Here is a 19,330-nt window from a genome sequence, read left to right as displayed (position 1 = left end):
TATTTTGATATAGTGGGCCTTTTGTTTCAGAATTATGGTTATGTTTGGGAGGTCAAGGGGTGTCTTATACACCGTCATTTTTAAATGATATTGCTTGAAGCGATGGTACTTAAACCCTAAGGCCTTATTAATAAACGTAGGATAAGGTCGGAAACGCTTTAACTGGCACTACCTTTCAATTTTAGAGCGTGACCTACAGCTTAGCTATTTCAACGTTAGGCCACGTTTATTAATAAGGTCCACTTAATAAACTTTTCAATATTTTTGTGCTAGCTAGTAAATGATGGACTAACACTTTATAAAACCTGATATAAAGCTCATATTTCAATGCTATTACCGAAGTCGAGTTTGTGTTGAGCTGTTAGGTGTGCGAAGGCCATAAGAATGAGTAGCTGCAACTGATAAGAGATTGGCAATATGTATTTTGCAATTGTACCTTAAGGTCAGTTGTCGTAGAACAGACACTGTCTAGATCGCAATGCTTTTTTATGCACTACAAATTAGCCCTTGACTGCAATCGCACCTGATGGTAAGTGGTGATGCAGTCTTAAGTTGGTTACGGGTTAATCTGATAGAGTTACAGCAGTTCTATTAAACCCATACCCCTAATCGGTTGCTACGCGACATCGTACCGGATCTCTGAATCACTAGGCGGCACGTTTTTTCCGGTACGTTGGTAACTAGCCTCTGTTGATGCCCACCAGACCAGACCAGAGGAAAGCCCCGCCGGGTATCGAACTCGAGACCCATTTAGGAACCAAAGCGCTCAGCACTGCACCTATTTCACCATTGGCTAAAATACGCAAGTAAAGCGAGTATACCATAAATTCAGCCAATATCACTTGCGGTTATCGCACTGTGATAATTATCAACTAGGTATCATTGTATTTTACTAGTGATTTTATCAGCGCTGAATTTCTGCCTGGCCGTGGTTTACCTGAACATTATAATGGTAGGCAACAAATACGGAAAAATATCACTAATAACCCACTAAAATAGCTGTAGATGTAAACGTTTAAATTTGCTATAGGTACTCCGCGAAAAGCAGGAGAATCTGTGTGGTGTAATTTATAATTTCTTCAATCCTTATACTCCACACCAAACAGATTCTCCCCTACCTCGAACCCTTCGATGTAAAATGTGTTCAATGTACCCTCTAGGCAAGTTTGGCTCAAACAATGATATCTTAACAATAAGGCTGGATTCAAGCGGCACGAAACCGTGGAATTTTGAACTCCCTACAAAAGACCTATATCCAGCAGTGGACGTCTATCGGTTGATTTGATGAAGCCGTGTTGATGCTCCGGTTTCGGAGCGAAACGTGCCTAGAGGGTACATTGCCGAAGATCTGTTTGGTGTGGAGTATAAGGTTTGAAGAAATTATAAATTACACCATACATATTCTCCTGCTTTAGGCGTATCTTTACAATTATTTGTATAAAAGTTTCACCCAGTTAGGTTAAGATAACCGTGAGAATAAGAGTTTCGAGGAAAAAAACATAATTCTAAGATTAACTTAATGCCATAAACAAAGCATTAAGATAGAAGTTGTAACTAACTACTTGACTCAATCGTTTCCTAAGTGATCGACCGCAATAACATTCTCTTAATAAAAGATAGGAGACTACTTGTGCTCAATAGCTTACGCCTTCAGTTCAGTCTTTGATGTTCAATTGAGTTTATCTCGGATGACAATCAGTATTACATTGTATATGAGAAAGTATAAGTTTATCGTGTATCATCATGTACTTAATAATGGGTTTTCTTTTACCTTCGTTTGGGATCAGCAGTTTATTTTTTTTATTTCATTTGAACTCTCGCAATATTGTTGTTGCTGTCGAGTACAGAAACACTGCAATGATTAAACTAAACGGAATTTATCCACATTGGTATAAAGTTAAAATTTGTGAGCGCATCTACGTTCCGTTGTTTTGGCTTTTCAGTTTTTAGCAGCTGGTATTTTATTATTATAGATTTTTATAGAATTTACAAAGTTATGAAATATCAAACAAAGGCAAATGTGTAAAAGTGTAATCAAAATGCATTCCTTTCAAGTAGGCCTACTTTATCAGCTACTAGCTTTTGCCTGCGTTTTTCGTCTGCGTTTATTGCAGTTTTTTACATATCCCGTGGGAACCGTTTGTATTTTGGGATAAAAAGTAACCTACGTCCTTTCTAACCCTATGCTAAAAATGGCGTCGTTTAGTTGCTTAGTTAGGGCGTAATGTAAGGGCAAACAAACGAAAACAACAAAAACACTTTTGCAATCAAAATATTTGTATCAAACGTTAATTCTGTCTGCTTGTAGTGACTCTACCATTGGTTCAGGAAGCGGTTTCTACTGAGAAGAAGCCGACAAGAAGCTCAATAGATTGATCCAATCTACCAGGAATGCATAAAACCCAAAGAAGTGCGAAAGAAGAATGTTGCTTTATGTAGATAAGATAGGGTGACGAAGAAGTGGTTAGACCGCGTAGCGTCAAGGGAAACCTTGCAAGTGCGATCGATATCATGTAACGTGGGAATTTACGCCTACGAAATATAATTTGATAGGTATTGCATTTATCCACACGCGGCTTCATTTAATTTAGCCCAGCGGCACCATTCCTTTGATATCAATAAAAGTAAGTCAAACATCAAATAGATCCATATCCCTTGACTTATCAGATGAAAGAGCTACTAAAGCTCTGGTTTTCTCTATTCTGTCTCAGTTTCAGTAACACTAGTACTGTTAATACGAATCAGCTCCATTTTTTGGTTAAAAATAACACTTTTGCCCAGAATAATTAATAAAAAATAGAAATTCGAACCTATATGTAAAATATGCACATATTGATGATAATATTAATTTTGTATTAATTCATTCTGTAGTAGCCTTTATTTCCAAAACGGTAAAAGGAGCATATTGGCCAGCGTCTGATTGCGATAATGAGCGGTTTTTTTTTAAAGACGCGGAACCCTAAAAATCCAACAATAAGTAGAGCAAAGTAGTACACGTTCTCATATATAGACAAAATAATGTATTTTTAGGTATATCTATCTATCTGCCCTCTATAATAGTTATTTATAGAGTAATAATGAAATCCTTGCGGGATTAAAATAAGTACTAGGCTTGCATGACAGTTAACTATGCGCGCAAACCCGTAATTGACATGGAGTATCCGGTTTTACGTACCTGCTGGGTTAAGAGACGATCCTATCAAAGGCTTTTAAGTAGATTTAAATGTAACGCATGCCCTTACATAGAACTATAGTTTTTTATTATTTTTGATGATGAGACTCATTTGTGGCTTACTTATTTATTAATAAGTTCGTTGCACTAAGGCAGTAGCCGGTTTTAAGTACCTCCTGCATAGACTCAAGATACAATTTTATTTCATTCAGTACATTTATAATAGCCGCTGGTGAGATTTATATTATGTAACTAAATCAGAATTATAACTTTGACCTCAGACGGGTGGTCGGTAATAAGAACCTGCCAAGTTGAATTACGGTTTCATGATAATTTTAAAGTTAACTTAAAAGTAATACGTACGCCTTGAAATTACTATTTTTATTTGTGGCTTTTTTTCTTTGATTTGCTGCACCAAACCTAGAAGTAGCCGGTTTATAGTACGTGCCGACGTCCCTCGACGTGCAGGTACTTTACTAATAAGGTCAATTATAATTTAGATGTGATAGACGACGACGAGTATCTTTGCATCGTCTAAGGTATCATACAAGACTGAAGTGTATGGAAAATGTACCCGTAATTATATCGAAATACCCACAAACATAATTTCATGAACATTAAATAAGTAAATATACTACGACAATATACACATCGCCATCTAGCCCCATAGTAAGCGTAACTTGTGTTATGGGTACTAAGATAGCTGATGAATATTTTTAAGAATATAAAACACATTATTTATGTGTCATCTTATAATATACGGATAAACACCCTGACACTGAAAAAAAAATCATGTTTATCACACAAACATTTTCCAGTTGTGGGAATCGAACCCACGGCCTAGGACTCAGAAAGCACGGTCGCTGCCCACTGCGCCAGTCGGCCGTCAAATTGTGTATGAAATACAATCTTAATTATTTCTTGAAAACTATTTATTAATTAAATAAGAATTATAAGCACGTTTGTTAAAATGCTAATCAATATTTGAGATATATCAAGTTATAGTTGACAAAAGTTCTATTATTTACCCACTTTATAAAATTACTGTAACAGATGTTAAAATCGTACATGCATGATCGGCGGAAATCAGCAGTTAGCACCTACTTTCTAAAGCATCGATTTAGGAGCAAAGGCGCCGATTCATCTTTCTCAACTCATGCTTGATTGTTGTAGTGGACTCGAGTGAACTTTCACACTTCTATTGGTTCCATACGAGTGCTGTCTATAATATTTAAAAGATTCATTTCTATGTCATGTTTTACATGTAATTTACGCATCAAAAGTGCCATTTGAATAAAGAAATATTTGACTTTGAGCTTCTAAGCTGCCACCTTCGCTTTCATATTTGAAAACAGTGAGCTTACAAATGATAAAATAAAAAAAAAATACAAAACTATAACGATTGCGTTTGTGTTTAATACTTTTTTCTCCCGCTTATGGATTTGCATAAATTTTTTCCTTGAGTAAATTTGTAGGATAGTAATAACGTAATTTGGAATTTGTTTTCGAACAAGCATGGCAGTAGGTACTTTTTGGCTTAGGCATTTAGTTACCACGCGTAGCATAAAACTCTTTACAGTCAGTTAACTTAGAATGGAGGTACATTATCAATATAAACATATATTATGTTCGAACTAAAACTTACCTACATTTGGAATTATTAAAATACAAGCTGAAACGTGGAAATTGTTCGTTTTCCTGGGATAAAAGTAGCCTACGTTACTTGCCTCTATAAAAAGTCTATAGAAAAATAAAACGTAAGGTTATAGAAAAATCCTATTATAATCTTACGGATAAAAAAGCTTGGGTGTGAACTTAACTTGCTTGCTCAACATTAACTAGACTGTGAGATGGTAATAAAAAAAAAAAACCTGGCTTAGTTTGTTGTGGGCTCTTCTTAGACCAGGGCGCGTTTGGAACCCTTCTAGCTTTAGTTTCAGGTTAACGAATGCAGTTATCACCATCATTTACATTAGTGTAACACGTTAAATGTATGAACGCTTCATAGGTACCTGTAATAAGGTCTACCTACATGAATAAAACATATTTGAATTCGCCAACATTTCAACTATGTGTCATAAATTGGTAAGTCTTTTAGTAAAGGCGTTAAGAAAGGACATACAAACAAAAAAACTATTTTCGCATTTATAATATTAGTATCGAATTAACATGAGAATTGATTATAAACAAAAGGAATAGTAATAATAAACACCAAGGCAAACTGATGGTAAGCAGGGCAGCAACATTTCGCAGGGCATGCCAGAAATTCAATTCAAATTCCGAATTCCGAATTTGCGGCTTAAATGCCAGTAGTCAGTACCGGCACCCTAAGGCCGGAAGGTGTGGTCACGCGCCAGCAATCACCGGAAGCACGGATCTCCGACCCCTAGCTATGTAGCAGTACATTATGAATTAACTAAGTACTATTTTTACGAACTCCATTCACTTCATTCCAGTCTGTGATTTTTGTTATGGGTATTCTTATTTCCTTTGTCTATTTTTAAAAAAAATACCAATCAATCACTTTCATTTTCAAAGCTTTTTCTGACTGAGTAGGTATTTTTTATTTATTTATTTATACCTGTAAATAGTTGTGTTCAACTATTTACAGGTTATCACAGTATGCATTAAAATGTAAAAAGTCATTCTTATAAATTATTTACAATTAATTATTAGTCAGTTAATATTTATTTTAAACCTTTAAAAGTATAAATATTTAAAGCTAAATTACAATAAAAAATTCAACTTAATCAATTATTAGGAGACAAAACAAAACAAAAATGAATGAAATCATATTAAAATAATTATTATTGATGTCTTAAAAATAATAAATAAAATTAAACTTAAACTTGACTAACTAAAATGTAAGTCAGGTTAATTACTAGAACAAATACATTTTTATCTGCGTCCATGCAGGATTGCTGTGTTCCACTCGGAAATGTGTTATTGCCGATGGAATTACAGAGACATGAGGCTAAAAGCCCACCAACCCGCATTGTAGTAGCGCTGTGGGTGTATGCTCTTAAACCGTCTCTGCTATGAGAGACGAGGTCTGTGCCCAGCAGTGGGACGTTAGGTTGCGGATGATGAGACTAAGAACCTACGCCTTTAAGTTAATGGAATTAGGGCGGCACGGTACAGGACGTGTTCTTGGCACGCCCTGCGAAGTGTTGGCGATGTGTTTTTCACTAAACATCAGTAAGGCCATCTGCTTGGTCCGTCCAATTATTAACTTCATAATTATTTAAAAAAAAAAACACTGTTCAAGTAACACCCTCGTCTCGTGGTCGTGTGCGAAAGCGTTCCCGTAACCCAGTCACCAGGTGACGTGGTTTAGTCTGTAAAAGTCCGACATAACCATTGCAACTCCCCCGGTGTGTTGGTACCCTCGCCCACTTCACGGTGTACTCAATCCTTGTCATAATTTAAATGATATCATCGACGGATTACGCTATAATGGCGTTTTACGTTTTCTTGTTGCTATTAGCTCATTATAAGAACACTTGAGGGGCTTTCTGTTTACCCGACAACTCCCGAAGAGTTCTATTTCCTTCTACTACTAGTTTCTAGGTATTAGTATCATTTATTTTTGTTTTGTTTATTGTTATTAGGTACACAAAACAAGTAATAACTAAAATTAGATCTGAATATAATTAATAACAAGTTTTGTTCTAAGCTACAACCAAAAGTATGTGTACACAACTTGAATTTAATTAAACGAAAAGTAAAGATACAACTAAAGTTGAAACAAAAAAGAAACACCTATTATATATTATATTAATTTCCCTAAAGATTTTATTGTATAATAGTGCTTCATAATTTGATTTTTAAAAATATTTATCCTTTTTCAATATTACGATTACTTGATACTAAATCATTATAAAGGCGGCACATGCGAACGATGCGATTGTAAAAGGAAGTATTGTTCTTGTAGACATTTTTGCGGAGATAGCCTAGTAGTTAGGGCTTCGGCTTCCCTTTTGGGAGGACCGAGTTTGATACCACATACCTCCAACTATCCAGAGTTATGCTTGTTTCAAATTTATACAATTAAATACCACGTGCTTAGACAGCGAAGGAAAACATCACGAGGAAGCTCGCACGCCTGAGTTCTCCATATTGTTCCCAAAGGCGTGTAAAGTGTACCAATCTGCAATGGGCCAGCGTGGTGGACTACGGCTTCAACTCTTCTCATTTTTAAAAGAGACACGTGCCCTGTAGAGGGCCGGCAATGGGTTGAAATGATGATGATCACTACAAGTCAATCCTTGACTGCAATGGCCCTTGAATCTAATATGGTAGCGGGTTAACCTGTTATGGGTAAAGTAGTTATATTAAACCCGTACCTCCATTCGGTTTATACGCGGCATTGGAAAACTAAATCGCTTAGTGGCACGTCGTTGTCGGTACAGTGGTATCTAGCTATGGCCGACGCCTCCGTAGAAGACAGGAGGCAATTCAAAAATTTTAAATACCTAAAATACCTCTGCTCGAAAGCTGCTCTGGTGAGTGAAGGACCCGAGGGTCCTTCACTCACAGTGGCGTGCCCTAAAAAGTTGCATAAAACGGCAAAATTCTCCTCCTATACGAGTTCTATATAAATTTTAGGGTATGCAGTGCTTTCGTGCATGTATGAAGTGCACGCCACTGTCACATTACCATAACGCTTACCACTGCGCCAGGGAGGTCGAAAAAGTAAGGTAATGTTCATCAAGTAATGTATGGTTATATAAGTAGGTATCTTTTGTTATCACATGTTTTTGATAAACTGAATCGACTAACCGTATTCTCCGGGGCACAACGTCTATTTCCTAACTACAGCGGACACCCTACTGAGAGTTTTCTGACCCAGGAATCAAATCTATGACCTCGTGATCTATAACATTCCCCCATATCAGAGGTAATGGCGTGATAAAACTCAGCCGTAATGGTTGCATTACGTCATTGACACCGCATATTGATCTAACCGCGCCGCAAATCGGTTACCTGGTGACTCAAATGTTTCTCTTTTTATCGTTTAGTCGACCGAGACAACGCAAAGTAGGTACTTTGAGCGACTTGGTAAAATTGCGAACGTAATCAGCTATCATGATCATATCCGGCCCACCGCAGGGCAGGGGTCTCCCACAATGAGAAGGGTGTAAAAATAAAAAAGCTTGTATCCTGAAGAGACACTTATAATACAAACAGGACCGCGCTGTTTGTATTATAAGTGTCTCCGCACACACATCATTATTATTGACAACATTCTACATCTTTTCAATAATTGGCCATTGGAAAACTTAATTTCATATTTAAATTATTGACTAGCGCACCCGCACGACTTCGTTTGCGTATGAATCAATCGAAAAGCTAGAATAGATCTGACGCTAACATCATAATCATCGTAGCTAGCTATGTACCTACTATTATTTTACGTGTTAAACTGAGTTAGTAAGTTGTCATTATTTTAGTTGATACATATATCCATCCATACATCGATCCTCACAAACTTTCGCATTTATAATATTAGTAGGATGGTACGAATGCATTTTATCATCGTCCCATATACCTTAAGACTTGCTGTTGTTTGTGTAGAGTTATGTTCTTTATCTCCGTCAATTTTATCAGATGTTCGTTAAAATTGGACAATACATGCTTGATAGTATACAAAACAATATTAAAATCGGTTCAAATTTAAAGGAGCTATGAAGTGAAATTGATAAATAAAATTATGCTATTTCCCGGAGGAAACTTATTGTTTACCGGGATAAAAACTATCCTATAAGTTGACCCGGAATAACATCTACCACTATACCAAATTTTATTTAAATCCGTTCAGTAGTTTTCACGTGATGCCTGGACGGACAGACAGCCAAAAATTAAATAAAAATCTGTTTTGGACTCAGTATAGATTATAAAGCATATCCCGGTAAATTTTTTAAAAATATATTTAATGTACAGAATTTATTCAGTTACAGTTTTATTATAAGTAAAGATATATGTGTCAATATATCTAAATATATATATGCCTGGGCCCTCTTACGAGATATGCATGAGACACGGATAATAAACTTCACCAACATATTATATGAAACGTTTTATTGTACAGTCCCACACACACAGTCAATATATATATATATATCTCGTAAGAGGGCCCAGGCATGGTTCGTTACCGCCACAATCTAATAAATCATCCTTAAGACGACGAAAAGTTTTGCCGACGCAAAACCGCTGATGATTCTCACTTAGATAAATTAATTAAAGTTCTTCTGGCCCTGCATGGCATTGCGTCAAGTATGCACGGCTCGTACACCGTTAGGCAATCGTCCGGAGATTATCTCTCACTAACGGAACGACATCCGCTGCCGCGCAGCGAAACCGTGGACGTTCGTCCATTCCCATAATCATATTGCAATCACCAATGTACGCAAAATCTAAATAATCTCTCCTCGTCACGATCAACAGATTCATCAGATTTTTCATGTACCTACCACTGTTCGGCACAGTAGCCTTAGTACAAGTTGTGCTGCGCAATCGAAGAGTCGTTTTCGAGTATGGAAATACTTGAACATCGGAGTAAAATAGATCTCAAAATTGCCTACAATTCTTTAGCTTCGACTTTTGATGGAATGGTCACTGAACAAAAATCAGAAGTACAATATAAGCGACTCTTAAACGATTGACATTGACACTATTTTACTTTGACGAGACAGACTTTGATTTGGGAAAACGACTGTTAGGCACAGTAGCCTTAGAACAAGATGTGCTCGCTCGCAGTCGAAGAGTCTTTAATCGAGTATGGAAATACTTGAACATCGAAGTAAAATAGACCTCAAAATTACCTACAATTCTATAGCTCCGGCATTTTATGGAAAGTTCGTTAGACAAAATTCAGAAGTACAACATAAGCGACTCTAAAACGATTGATATTGACACTATTTTGCTTTGACGAGACAGAGTTTGATTTGGGAAAACGACTGTTAGGCACAGTAGCCTTAGAACAAGATGTGCTCGCTCGCAGTCGAAGAGTCTTTAATCGAGTATGGAAATACTTAAACATCGAAGTAAAATAGATCTCAAAATTACCTACAATTCTATAGCATTATAGACATTTTATGGAAAGTTCATTAGACAAAAATCAGAAGTACAACATAAGCGACTCTAAAACATTTGACTTTAACTCCATTTTACTTTGACGAGATAGAGAATGATATATGGAATGATTATATATGAATATATGAATGATATATACAGAAAAGGATATATATGAGATATGGGAAATCGACGACTGCAAATCAAATCTTGCACTAAGGTCTCACTGAGTGGTATTTGAAGCTCAGATACTCACGCTGCTTCAACACCTTGGCGACCATTAACAAATGATTATCGTTAAAGCGCACATGTGATATCATCGTCATTATCAAACCATTACCGGCCCACTAAAGGGCACAGGTCTCCTTTCAGAATGAGAAGGGTTTAGGCCGTAGTCCACCAAGCTGGCCAGGAGCAGATTTTAGACTTCATAAGCCCTTGATAACATTATGGAGGACTCTCAGACATTTAGTCCTCACTGTGTTTTCCGTTCTAGTTAATGATAGTGATAATAACTAAGAACGACGACTAAGTATTTTCTACGAGGCATGGTCAACATGACTCACCATGCCTCTCATTACTTAGATTTCACACGCCTTGAGAACATTATAGAAAACTCTCAGGCATGCAGGTATCCTTGCTTGCTGTTTTCTTCATCATTGTTGCGTCATAATTCTGAAATTGCTTCTTCGAGTAGCTTTGCTAGTAAATCATTGTTGAAAACTCCAACCATTTACATTAGTAACGAGCTGATGAGTATTAAATCTCCAAAACCACAAGTATTATGCAATTTAAGCAACGTCATAAATGATGATTCTTATAATCGATTTTAGTTTCAAATGGTTATAAACATTAAACAGTAATATACAAAGTTATAACTCTTGTAAATTAAAAATCGAAAAAATACTGACAAATACTAGACTAAAACATTGCATCTAGTATTCTACTAGTCAAGCCCTTTCATTTGATATCCTTCGTATCCTTAAAGGAGTTGTAAAAAAACACACGCACGTGTACGCGCACGTATCAGAAGCACGCCAAACATAAGCACCCCGTAATTTTAACTTAAACTCATGAAATTTAACCCCAAAATTTTGGATAGTAGGTACTTCATCTAGTATCACATTGTCTGGTCAATATACCCGTTATCTGCAGATTTGGTTTTAAGGTGTTAAAGCCTAAATGAGAAAGCTATCAATTGTTTTAAGCACTTATCAAGATGGACTAGGTTGAGAAGTGCTGACAGGTATAATGTTTAGAAAGTTGACATTGGTTTATGAACACATCTCATTGCGACCGCGTGACCCGTTTTATAGAACGTTTTTACTAAAATTATTAATTTAACACACATTATTACTTAGTGCCATTTATAGTATCAACTGTAAAGTACCTACCCCATTATAATGAGAAATGGTTGGTATGTGCTTCTTGAAATCTTTCAAAGATATTGTGTGTTGTTAACCTTATTCTGAGATAATAGTTATATTGTAATTTTGAGCTTTTAACTAAAATTTAGCTTTACAAGGGAAAGGGCTATGTAAATTCTCGACAAGTCCAAATATTGTTTCACGTGGCATAGCAGCGCAAAGACGTTTTGCTTGCACTAGAAATTCTTAGCTAAAAATTAAAGAAACCCCATATAATGTACTCTTACTTGAAGCTCTTTCATTTGATACCCATATTGAGAGAGTTGTTAAAAATATGTAATCCGCCATTTTGTAGAGGCCGGTTTTCATCAACTAATTCAAAACTCTTGGAAATGTCGGCAGGAAGACGAATTGCATTTATATTTATAAAGCCAGATATCACATTCCACAACTTTTGTTGTCTGGACCAGAAATTCGGAGTAGGTCGAATTTAATTTGATTTCAGAGTTAAGATTGCATACGGATGCTGAGACGTAACTTGATGGACTCAGATGTTTGAGGGCGTTATGAGAACTCGAGCATGAACGCTACTGTTTACGCAATGATCAGTTAACGATAATAACATTTGGAGAGCCATTCTTCAATTTATGAGATAACGCAATGGTTATTCTTTACCTATATCATCATGCAACCCAACCACTTTAACGTTAATTACTTGTTCATTTAATTTTTTAACACTTTCTCACGACCCTTCCCTAAGCTTTTGAGTTCCGGATACTGTTCTTATCCACGTTAATCAGATCCGCGGATTTGATTAACAAACTAACAGGTACCCGTGACTTAGGCGTAGACTTATGCAATATTTCTCTATATGATAAAATCACCCAAGCATGATACATTTTTGATACATTTGCGTAAAAGTTTAACTCCAAAATATTTAATCATTTTTTAGGGTTGAGTTTTGGCCTATTTGTTCGAACGCAGAAAATATTTAGCTTAGATATAAAAAACTCAAACTAAACTAAAACTCTTGCCGTAGGCAATCCTACTTATATTATAAATGCAAAAGTTTGCATGGATAAATGGATCTTTGTTAAGCTTTAATACAAAAACTACTTAACCAATTTGGAGATAGATTTTACTCTGGCTTAAAACATAGGCTGCTTTTTATCTCGGTAAAATGTACGGTTCCCGCAGGATTCATGAAAAACCGCGTACGAAGCCGCAGGCAACAGCTGGTATCCCGTATAACTACTATAAGACGTGTAGCAGTAGTAGAGTGCACGCTGTTATAGTTTCAGAGTAACTCATCAACAGATGTGTTGACCTTCATATGCAATTATCTAGCAGTAACACACGGATTATATAAATTAACCTTCATAAGGCTCGTTGATTTTCTAACAGATGTGACGTGTCTACTTTATAATTTATTCTTACGATTAAACTTCATACACAACACTAAATTGGCGCAGTGGGCAGCGACCCTGCTTTCTGAGTCAAAGGCTGTGGGTTCGATTCCCACAACTGGAAAATGTTTGTGTGATGAACAGGAATGTTTTTCAGTGTCTGGGTGTTTATATGTATTTTATCAGTATTTATGTATATTACTCATTGAAAAAATATTCATCAGTCTATCAATCAATATTTTAGCACCCATAACACAAGCTTACTTTGGGGCTAGATGGCGGTGTGTGTATTGTCGTGGTATATTTATTTATATTTGGTATAAATCTTCGAACCTTAGTAATGCTCCTCATCTATTTTGTTTGGGGATTGACAATATTGTTTCTATTAATTGATATTTATGAATATTGGTGTATTCATGTGTATATATTTATATGCACCACCTCCCTCTCGTCTTGAGCTGTGTTTTGCGGCATCGGTTGCCTGGACGAGATCTCTATGAAGCGATAAGGCCGCCTAATTGTATACATTGTGTAAACCAGTTATTTTATAATTTTTACTGTATTTTTATTTGGTGTACAATAAAAGTGTGTTCATTCATTCATTCATTCATATCTTACTTAAATAGCAGTTCGATTTTAAACCACTATTTGTTTTAAGATGCATTAGAAATAATGCAGTCCCTACGTGGCGTTTGCGATGATAGATGTTTTCGTACAGCCACCTTACTTGGCTTAAAGTAGTGTTAATCTTTACTAATATTATAAATGCGTAAGTGTCTGTCTTTGTTTGTTAGTTTGTAAATGCATGTCCATGCTTAAAGCCCTAACTCAGCAACCAAATGATTATATTTTTGGCAAGGAGTTACTTGAAAGCACAAAAAATATCATAGGCTACTTTTTTATCACAGGAAAACGTACGGTTCCCACATGGTCTTGGAAAAAAACATATTAAAGCGGACGAAGAACGCGGGTAACCGCTAGTTTAATATTGTTCACATTATGTACCTTCTCCATATTCTTTAGTTGTCAAGGTATGCTAAATAAAGTTGTAACTTTAAAATAATTTCAATAAACTACCCATTACATCATGGAGATTTCTCTTAAAAAGTTCAAAGTTTGTATTAAACTAATTAATTGAATTATTGCTCTAACCAGGTTGCTCTTCTAATAATTTTAAATGACAATGTGAGATGGTGATAACAAAAAAAATACCCGGCTAAGTTAATCGTGGGCTTCTTCTTAGACCAGGATGCATTTGGAACCCTCGACGCTTTAGTTTTACGTTTACGAATATGGTTATCGCCATCATCTCACTAATCGTGTAATTCTCATGTACGCATCAAAAGTGCCACCTATGGGCCTACTAGAATAAAGATATTTTTGACTTTGACTTTAATACCGCTACTAAAAAGATTGTAATAGGGGCTTTAAGTCACTAAGAGCCCACATGCTTCTTGTAAATTACGGCACTGATTTTCGGCACTGACAACGTTGGTTTTGATACTGTACGAATATCATGTCATGGGCAGTTTTGGTAATGTTGTGTACATTGAAATGTGGGCATCTGAAGGTAAACACAGCCGACATTGACACCTGCAACTGCGTAATTTCTATCACGTCACATATCCGCATCTAGGGGACTGATTCAATTGATATGGCCCTGTGATGATTTATTCGTTAACCTGCAATACACCGATATAGATTGGACTAATTGATCGCATCAAGTGGGCATCATGATCAATTGGTGCCATATCATAAGTCAAGAATTGTACTTTCGTGTCAATATGTGACACAAGAATACCTTAGAGAGAGATTTAAAAAAAGTGGTAAACCTTTGGTCATCTGAAATATTCATTGCATTCTATTTTTGACGTGACAACGTCTTATAATTCGATGGAGCCGGCTGCACGCACAAAAAACATGACGTATGCGGCGTTACCTCGCTCTGAGGCGTTCCATTCAAGGCTTGAAGTGCAAGCGAGAGCGCGGAACGAGCGACAAAGAGGCACAGTCGGCCTCCGCGTTCGACATCTGTCTCTCTCCTACTTGAGTGAGCGATGCGTCCGCGTAGACAGCTTCTATACAATAATACATTTACATGTTTTCGGCAAGGATGAAGTGCAGTGAAAAGTGAATGTAGTGTCAATTGTTTATAGCAACGATAATATCTATCAAACAAATAAAATTAAAATTTTCTTTTGAAAAATGCAACCATTCCATCAGTATTTTCTTACGACGTTGTCACGTTCAACTATCGTCAGTAAGCCAATTTTTCATTCGCTGGTTGATGCTGAGATTTTTTCTCATTCTTTAAAAATGCCCCGCGAAGTTGACCTCAGATGACAATAATAATAAAATTTTATTATTATTATATCAGATGATGATGATGCGACCTTGATATTATTGAGACAAAGGCGAATGGTCTCAAGTTTTAATAATTGCCGTCATAGCAAATTGTCCACATGATAGTAAGTAAAAAATAATTGCCTATAAGCTGGCAACACTTCGCGAGGCATGAAAGGAATTCGTCCTACAAAGAGCCTGGGTCCATCAACCCGAGACTTAGTTGTTAAGCCCCATATGCCTGCAATAACACCGGCAACAACGCCCTTCTGACCTTCAGAACACAGTAATGCTGCTTGGCCCACAAATAAACATGGCAGGCAGAAGTACTTCCCCAGACTATCTGTATCGCAAAAAGCTCAGTAAAAGATTAATAAGAACAGCTACGAGTAGATACTATTTCAGGGTTACGGAGACCAAGTTGGCTTGTGATGGTTTTTTCGTAGAGTGACAAACCTTAGAATTTGATAGAAACATTCCTAATATCTTCTTTTTTCAATTTCTTCGTTCTAATCCGTTTCTGGAACTACTGATTCATTTCTATAACGCTTATTAACTGGTCTACTTATCGTAACCCAGATTCAGCAGATTGAAGTTCTTTGTTTCAGATTTAATTGCATTTGTATTGTATAACTGCTTATTATGTATTTAAATGTTTGCATGTTTGGAACGTAGGTACCTACAATTTCATTTTTATTGCATTAAACATTTATGTTAATGTGAAATTAATTACTTTTGGCAATGCTACTATCAACAAGTCTATTTGATCTTATTTACTTTAAATTCGGTTAAAAAATATTTTACTCTTGTTTGTCTAGCCATTTGTATATGAGTGCCAGTTTTTGTTAACGTTCTCAAAATACTGAAACGCTTCTTAAGGTATTATTTTTGGTGAATTTCAAGACAGCTTTACTTACCTTTTAATATTAGGAGCGGTTTTACTACAGCAACAATGCTACATTTAAGAAAGGCTTTAAAGCTATTTATAATGAATTTTGTTCTAAAGAGCTGTTTTTATACACTAAATCAGGTAATTTGTAACGTGCACTTGTAATTAATGAAACGAGTTGCAACTCCTTAAAAGCTGGAAATGCATTGGTGATTCGTTTGGATTGCAGCCATCATCGCCATCACCACTTGTTTACATCTGGCGGGCTCGCTTGCTCGGCTTTTTCATACATTAACAAAATTCCAGTTAAATAATAGTATATTATATAAGTTTTTAAATGATAACATTTACTTAGGCTGTAAACTACTGTTTCTATCCGGTGTTCTTCATACTAACAGACTGCTAGAATTTAATTAGTGGACCAATATTGAATCTCGAAGCAAAAAAAATTCTATCTAGTTTAACAATTGGAATTTTGCCGGAAATATCCACGGTTCACTAACATTCCTTATTTGATGCGTCTAATTGGAATCGTTTTTTAATAAGAATAGTTGCTCTTTAAAAGTTAGATATCTTTACCATAATTTAAAACAATTCAGTACTTATCTAATGTCTACAGTGTTACAAAAAAATCTGGGCGTTAAGTTTCGATTAATTTACGTGAAATTTTGTTTATTCGTTAGGTGCTTTTGAACGGTTCGAATGAAATTTCTATAGTATATTTTCATTTAGTTATATATTTATGACTTGTCTATTATCATAGGCAAGTCGTAACTTACACCTATTTTGTTGTATTCAAAATCTTATTCCTTACATATTTATAGTTTTGATCTATATTCAGGAATTTTGAACTGTTTTACTAGTAATGTGTCATTTTGTTATACTACTCATATGGTTCTAGATTAATGTTTCGATGTTGAGTCATCTAAATTGTCGTTCTCAAGACCAAAGTAACGGTACTGAATGATAAAAACGCCTTAGCGATTCTCCTCGGCGCTTAACCAATGTTGGTGACCGATTTAAATCAAAAACCGGTTTGCTTTAAGTATACCAAATGAGGATCAGCCTTGGCATTGGCGATGACTGACAAGTAAGTAAGGTGAGGTTTTACAAAAATTCAGGTTTCTCCAATTTTTTGGCTGTTCCTTTGAAGTTTTCCAAATTTTCTTTTTTCCTTGGTTCACAAAACAGAAAGAAACATTCAGATAGGGTAGAAATAATTTTGCGAGTAATTTTTTTTATATCTTTTACAGATTTTTTCTACACTGGCGCGGGCACTGCTGTCTCTAGTAATAGTGATTCAGCGTTTCGTAATGTTCATACGCACTCATCCGTGATCAATGTATTGCAGTGTGCCTTATCGAGTCTTAATTGCACTCGAAAAAACGATATTATTGAATGATCGTTAATGTATGTCAACTCATTTCTCGCTCGGCCAGTCGCTTTAATGTTCATACTTCCGATGCTATCTGCTTAGAACAAATATGGGAAGACTAGTGTTAATTACATTTTCTTATCTATCAATTAATTATTAATTAACTTAATGGGTTTGTGTTAGTATTGCTTTTTAATCTTTTTTCATGTAGCTTATGTGGTGGGAAGCTTTTAAGTTAACAGTATCTATATGTTCTGCTTCTTGTATTGGTGATCTGGTTTCCAGTTTCGCCAATTAGCATTAGTTGTATTATCCAAACGCAGATCTTTTTAATTCATAGAATGGCTGTGTTGAGTTATAGCGGTTAAAAATTGTATCAAAGAAATGATAAATGTCGTGGTTCTTTGAAAAAAAAGCTAAAGTCTCGACCGTCAATGAAAATTCATGCCTTCGATAAATTCGTTTCATTTATTACAATAACCGTAAACTGGGTTAGGTTTAATTTCTGAATTCCCCTTGCATCAGATAAGAGAGAATCTCGTGACTATATTGATTTGATTCACTTAAAGGATTTTGAGCTTGCGAATATGTTTACATTATAACAAATTCGCGATCACGTGTACTTGAAGCGTATCACATAAAATGCGGCGACTTTCGATTTAGATTTGCTTCCATTACTTCCTTTTTTCAATTCGGATAGGTCGGATCGTACCAGTAATTAAAAAAATAATTACTCGATTATTGTTTTTATGAGTATATTTATTAAGTTTCGATAAAGTCAATTTGATTATCATAAGTAGTCTTCTTCAAAGAGCGTTATAAGACTATTGTATTATTTAAACTATTATGTAATAATTTTAAATTAGTTTCGATTTTCATGTTTATCTAACATCATAATCATACACGAAAGTGTATAATTATGAAGTGAAAGTGTGTTCCGCCGTCTTCTTGTTTGAAAACAACTACCATCCAATTTTACTCTCTACGGGGAGGATTTTCCTTAAATTCTTTCTTAGTTTGAGCCTAGGTCTTAAAAGGAACTCAAATTTGAAATTCCAGTTTTTAAGGTCCAGCTGTTTACTTTACCTATAATTTCTATTAATTTTAAAGAGAAAGTCTGATACTCAGTATGTATAATATAATATAAATAAACATATATGTAAATATATATATCTGAAAGTTTTAATATACAAATCGTAAGAGCAATCTCAAGATGTCACCGGTTGTAAGAAACAAACAGTGGCATATCCAGATAGCAGTATATAATTTGGATGTACAAAAATTTGTAAACTTTTTCAGATCCAAATATAACGCTCTCCTTTTCCATGGGAAATATATTGAAAAGGCTTATAAATGCTACTTTTACCAAATATCTACTTATTGGTTTAAAGTGTTAAATGTTATGTTATGTTGATGCTTATGTAAGTGATACTAATGCTTGACCAAAAAGTTTATCAGGTAGAAATTACTCGAAATTAGTCTCGAAATTTCTTTTTTTAAGTTTGATAAACAATAAAGAATGATAAATTTTCTTGATCTGTAGCATAGTCTCTATGCATTTTATCTATATCTGCTTACTGAGCGAACTGACCTTGTGTTAATAAAACTATTTAATGAAGGTTTTAATTACACAAGATAAATGCGTAGGTTCGTTTAACTGGCTGCAAGGAGGCAGGTGTTCTCTCTACACGTAAATTAAAGCCT

The 19,330-nt window shown here is 35.5% G+C and overlaps 1 protein-coding gene across 3 annotated transcripts in view; it reads left to right on the top strand.

The window, feature by feature from the left end:
• LOC120626464 (myosin heavy chain 95F) overlaps positions 1–19,330 on the top strand; it is an 89,822-nt gene that overhangs the window by 5,645 nt on the left and 64,847 nt on the right. The window lies entirely within an intron of this gene.

This window comes from Pararge aegeria, chromosome 9 (assembly GCF_905163445.1).
Source record: "Pararge aegeria chromosome 9, ilParAegt1.1, whole genome shotgun sequence".
NCBI classification, from domain to species: Eukaryota; Metazoa; Arthropoda; class Insecta; order Lepidoptera; family Nymphalidae; genus Pararge; species Pararge aegeria.
Note: the sequence above shows the minus strand (reverse complement) of the source record. Positions and strands in the feature narration are given on the sequence as shown.